The sequence below is a fragment of the Chelonoidis abingdonii genome, chromosome 7, assembly GCF_003597395.2.
Source record: "Chelonoidis abingdonii isolate Lonesome George chromosome 7, CheloAbing_2.0, whole genome shotgun sequence".
Taxonomy (NCBI): Eukaryota; Metazoa; Chordata; order Testudines; family Testudinidae; genus Chelonoidis; species Chelonoidis abingdonii.
In genome coordinates, this window is record NC_133775.1 from 17,581,007 (window position 1) to 17,587,006 (window position 6,000).

General features: G+C 41.8%; 1 protein-coding gene across 10 annotated transcripts in view; it reads left to right on the plus strand.

The window, feature by feature from the left end:
• Positions 1-6,000, plus strand: part of PATJ (PATJ crumbs cell polarity complex component) — a 219,850-nt gene that overhangs the window by 143,126 nt on the left and 70,724 nt on the right. The gene's annotated exons all lie outside the window — the stretch shown is intronic.

Genomic DNA, 6,000 nt, shown 5'->3' on the forward strand with positions numbered 1-6,000 from the left:
TGAGAATATCTCTGTAATGTTTTTTTTTAAATATCTTTCCAAGGATAACTGTGATGGCTTGCTCACCCTCTGGTGAACAGCTGACACAGATGCTTAGTGACTGCTTATCTGGTACCTTTGCTGCCGCCATTATGCACACCAAGTATTCACTCCTTGTCTCTTTTAGATTTACAGTTAAAAGGTGTAATTGTTTCTCCCTAGGAACTGGAAACCCAGAGATACGCTCTAGTATGTGGTAATTAGAATGTAGCATCACTTCGAGAAGTAGCAGTTAGGTACCTAAATAATTTAGTAGCACATATCAGGCTTAGTCTTAGAGTTAGTGAAAACAAAGCATCTTACTTATTACACTAAGGACAACTATAATCTAACATGGAATTTGAAGCATTAAAGAAATAGATTTAAACACAGAAACTGCTCATCTTACCAGGTCTATGTAACTCTACCTTGAGTGTCTTAATTATTTACAAATATATATATACATACATACTGTGCCAGGACCTGCGAGTCCATCAAGTTCTCTGAGAAACTCTGCCCTGCAAAGCCCGCCGCAATCTACCTATATGGGAAACTTCTGGGGGCTAGGGACACCAAGCTGAGCTCCCTTCAGGTTTCTTCCTCAGAGGTCTGCTAACCTTATTAAGTGAGCCACCCTCTCCAGGCAAGTCTATCTAGACCTTCTGTCTGGCCCTCCAACTCTCTGTTCCCTGTGACTGCCCTGTCAACCTTCCCAGATCTCCCTTCTCAAGATCCACTCTCCGAATGTCACCCTGACCAACTCCTCCCCGTGGTTCCACCCTCTGGTGATGTTACTGCAGATGAAGTCACCAGCCTCAGCAGTTCCTTAACAATAACTTTGTGGAAGTCTGAGAGATGCAGGGGGCAGTTGACACCTCTTAGAGCAGGGATTCTCAAACTGGGGGTTGCAAGGTTATTACATGGGGGGTTGCGAGCTGTCAGTCTCCACCCCAAACCCCGCTTTGCCTCCAGCATTTATAATGGGTGTTAAATATATTTAAAAGTGTTTTTAATTTATATGGGGAGGGTCGCACTCGGAGACTTGCTATGTGAAAGGGGTCACCAGTAAAAAAGTTTGAGATCCATTGTCTTAGAGCTCTGGTTTCAAGCTGCCTGAAAACACAGGCATCATTGCATCATTCATGGTTTCATGCTTTCTTTTGCAGCCATCAGGTCTAGAAACTTTTTAAAAAAATAATGCTAGGATTCTGGTGTTGTCAAATGTTTATGTTGTGTATGCACATGCCTGTGACTTAATCTGGCCTGGCTGGGGAGGGATATTGTAGAATTATAGAGTATAAGGGTTAGAAGGGACCTCAGGAGGTCATCTAGTCCAATCCCCAGCTCAAAGCAGAACCAATCCCCAACTAAATCATCTCAGCCAGGACTTTGTCAAGCCTGACCTTAAAAACCTCTAAGGAAGGAGATTCTGCCACCTCTCTAGGTAACCCATTCCAGTGCTTCTCCACCCTCCTAGTGAAAAAGTGTTTCTAATATCCAACCTAAACCTTTCCCACTGCAACTTGAGACCGTTACTCCTTTTTCTATCATCTGCTACCACTGAGAACAGTCTAGATCCATCCTCTTTGTAACCCCCTTTAAGGTAGTTAAAAGCGGCTATCAAATCCCTCCTCATTCTTCTCTTCTGCAGACTAAATTAATCCCCATTCCCTCCGCCTCTCCTCATAAGTCATGTGCTCCAGCCCCCTAATCATTTTTGTTGCCCTCTGCTGGACTCTTTCTTTCCAGTTTTTCCACATCCTTCTTGTAGTGTGGGGCCCAAAACTGGACACAGTACTCCAGATGAGGCCTCACCAATGCTGAATAGAGGGAAATGCTCTTTCTCTTGAAATCACTCCTTGTAGCTTCTGTAGGACTCCTTGGTTTAACTTGGCCTGCTACAAACCCATAGAAAACTAACCAGTTCCTATGCAGAATGGCTAATTTCTGGGGTTTATATATATAGGCCACAAAGGGATGCTGGAGGAGGATGGGTTTGGCCCCTGGGAGGAAAGGCCAAGTTAGGCTGTCTGCGATGAGTTCCAACCAGCTCTCAGAACAGGTTAAGCAGCTGACTTCACTGTTAGAAATAAAGAGAACTCTTCATGAAACCCAGAAAAGTTCAGTCTTGAAGAGAGAACCACTTGGGGAGAGTATCAGAGGGGTAGCCGTGTTAGTCTAGGGAGAGTAGGCAGGTGGGGGTGTATGAGGCTTCTTGCTTGATGTGGGAAGTATTTTCTTCTGAGTGGCTTTTGATGGGGCTAGAAAGCTCGGGATGGGCTCATTTTTAAAGAGGGATGCAGCAAATTGGACTCAAGGAGGGAACAAGGCCATCTTTGTGGTGGTTATGTAGGGGAGGGAATGAGATACTGCAATGCACCAAGGATCATTGCATGTATCTTTCAGTTCCTAAGGATCAAAGATGGATGTATTTCTTATGTTTAGATCTGCTCAGGAACTGAAATTTCTGTCCTGCAGAAACACTTTCATTATGGAGAGGTAGTGGGGGGAGAGTCCAAATCAGACCGAACAGTGAGATATGTGAGATTTTCACTGGGAGGGACATTTTCAAAAACATTCTTTTTGGAAGGACCGAGATGGAGTTTTTCAAAAATTTCTGGTCCTAGCCTCTCCAGCAGCCACTGAGCCCAGGTTGCGAAGGAACTGGGGAGGTGTACGAAGAAGCTGTCAAGAAACCAGTGAAACCTGCCCAGTTTCCCTCAAAAGATTTATCAAAATCAACACATTCCTGTGGAACCTTTTGATTTTTACCAAAGCAACATTCTCTGACAGAAAAATGCTCCACTGGAAAACTTCTGACCAGATACACTTCTATTCTAAGCAAGAAAACATTATCTGAGGTTCTTTCTGTAAATGTATTAAGACATCTTAACTTCCTCCATCATAGTCCCAGCCTAATTCGAGCTGCCATTGTTATAATTTGTGGGGAGGAGGGATTTTGCTCGTATCATTAGAGTGAGGACTGTCCCTTGCACACAGTTCTGGCTGTATACGCTTTAATACTCAGGCATGATTAACTTAGGACAAATGTGTCTAGTCTAGTTGTGGCTTGCCTCGTTTAATTATGCCCATACCAATTGATTATGTGGACTTCTAACCCATATATATTTGTGTGGCATATCCTATAATTTATTCATAAATACATATTATAGTTGATGTATAAACACAATTGTGTGTGTTTATACTCACACATCTGTCTTTGAGGCACAGTATACACAAATATAATGGAAGAGCTGAGTTAGTGCAATGAAGAATGAGTTGCTGTACTTGGCAGTGCAGAGGATTCAGGGGAGATTAATGACTTTGCCTGCAGCTCCTGTGTAACTTTCCCCAGCTATTGAAAATTAAATGTCACTCACGTACAACAACTCACTCTCCATTAGTTAATTGCATGTGGAATGTGTGTCTGGTGTGAAAGCTCCAGAGGCTGAAGCAGAAACTGAACCTCAGAACTAGATTTAGTGCTGACTGTTGGGCTATGTCTCAGAAGAGCAGATTGCTTGCGAAATCCGCCACACTGCATCAGTCAGACATACTTTTCTTTTAACTTTCTGTGATTAAAAAAATCACAAGGCTCCTGATAAAAGTATCTCACTTGCTGCAGAGTCAGTTTGGATATGAAAATTTCTAGCACGGGTTTTGGATCGTATTTAAGAGATTGTATCAGAGGGGTATCCATGTTAGTCTGGATCTGTAAAAGCAGCAAAGAGTCCTCTGGCAACTTATAGAAGGTGCCACAGGACTCTTTGCTGCATTTAAGAGAGATTCATCTATATAAAGGCAGTAGAAGTGCTTGCCTAAATCTTCCTTTTTTTTCCAGTTTTGGTCATCTATGAATGAATCTATTGGAATGAGAAGAGCCTCTTTTTAAAAATAAGTTTCTCAACTACATGTACTGAATTGGGAAATGCTGTAGCCATTGAATTTGTTCCTGTTACTGTCTTTTGGGCTAGAAAAGGTGTCATTTTAAAAGTTGTTTTTTAAGTTGTAAACACATGTAATGTCTTTTAGACTTCAGCAGAACAAGTGTCTTGTCACTGCTGCCTGCATTATATTATGGTGCACTGACAATGGATGTATCTGTCTGCTTGACCTGAGCACCCTGTCAAATATTAATGGAAAGACTCTCCAGGGGAAAGTATTATTATCTATTCGGTTCCTGGCAGGGGAAAGTATTATTAGCAATCAGAGCAGCAGCTGCAATGAGTAGGCAGTAAAAGAGGGGGGAAACAACCATAAACTCACTGTGTCTAGATGTAGACTCACCCTGCACGTAAACCAAATAAGCTACAAAGGTTTGTTTCAAAATCGCGCAAAAAACAAATGTTACAGGCTCGAAGTCTAGTTAGCCTGTATTATACAAGAAACCATAAGCTATTTGATATAAACTGTTCTGGGCCCAATCATCATCAATATATTTCCTGAAACCCCCTTCTCTATCTTCTCATTAAAAAAAAATTCCCATGTCCCTCCCCTTTCTACTTGGTTGTTCATCTTTTCTTTCTTAGACTATAAACACTTTGGTATGTGATTGTGTCTCAATTTGTATGTTTATCCGCTATTTTTTCATGTAATGAGACAGCTTCCAAATTCTGTCAGCCCCAGAAGTGGTTCAATTTAATAGGCCTTTGGAAGCTTGTTTGCACACTTCTTTTAAAGGCTTTTTCTTAAATCTCTTTCCTATAATATTTCAGTGAAAATATTGAAACACAGCTAACTCATACACCTCGTTTCTAGCCATATTGGGATTGAAAAGAAATAGACATCTTGAGTCTCAGTGCATCTTTTCTGTCTGCACGTACAACAGCTTTTCCATCTAAAAATGCAAGCTGTGACAGTATTAATGACTGCAAGCTGTGCTGATGGGTTTTCTGCTTGGATGACTTCAGCTGTGTCCCTCTCAACATTAAGGGTCTGGAGAGAGCAGAGTGTTGTTGCATTTATTATGGTTGAAAACTGGGGATGAGCCACCCACATATAGCAAAGAATTTTATCCATAAAGTTTCTCTTGTTAAGGAGTTTCTGGTACAGCTCCACCTTACCCTATTGTACCAGAAAGTCAGAACTAAATAACTGAAGTGATTAAACATTAAATTGCACAGAATAAGAACTTCAAAGCAGATGAACTGGCTTGTTCTCCAGTTGGATGTCATATGGGACCCTATAGATTGGTATATTATACAGGTGATGAGAATCAACAGCCCCAAGAATAGTGATTCATCCAGTATAATAAACTCAAGTAGAAACAGCAGCAATAGTGGATAGTGTTTGACTTTTCAGTGAGGTCCCTAGCTGTGAGCTTTCCTTACCCTGGAATTGGGTTATGTAGAGCCAACCCAGAGTTGCTGAGACTAACAAACTCTTTGTCTCCTTTTATACCTCATTCACTCTCAGCAACAAGAATCTAACACCGGGCTTTCGGTTAGCCCCCCATTAAAGGCACTGGAAAGTCTCATATCTCACACTGCAGTTGTCAATCCCCATGGCAAGAAGAACCCTGTGCACTGGTGCGAGGGTGACCAGACAGGAAGTGTGAAAAATTGGGATGGGGTAGAAGGTAATATATAAGAAAAAGACCCAAAAAATTGGAATTGCCCCTATAAAATCAGGACATCTGGTCACCCTAACTGGTGCTGATATCACCTAAAGAACCAACCACAGAAATGAGGCATAATGGATCCCTCCGGGTCCAGTAGGTGAGAGTGAATGGGTTGTAAAATGAGATGAAGGGCTTGGACATTTTATTGCTTGTACTTTATAGGGCTGGATGAGCCGGTCATGGCTCATCCAGCCTTTCCATTTCTACCAAGAAACAAATCCCAGCTCAAAAACTAATATGCAGTATGAAAAACTTGTCTGATACTTTCTCACCTCCAGATACTGTTAAAAACAGCATTACTGCCTATCATAAGCCTCTTCCAAAATCTGGACCTTAGCGTCCAAAAATCTGGGTGCCTAGCA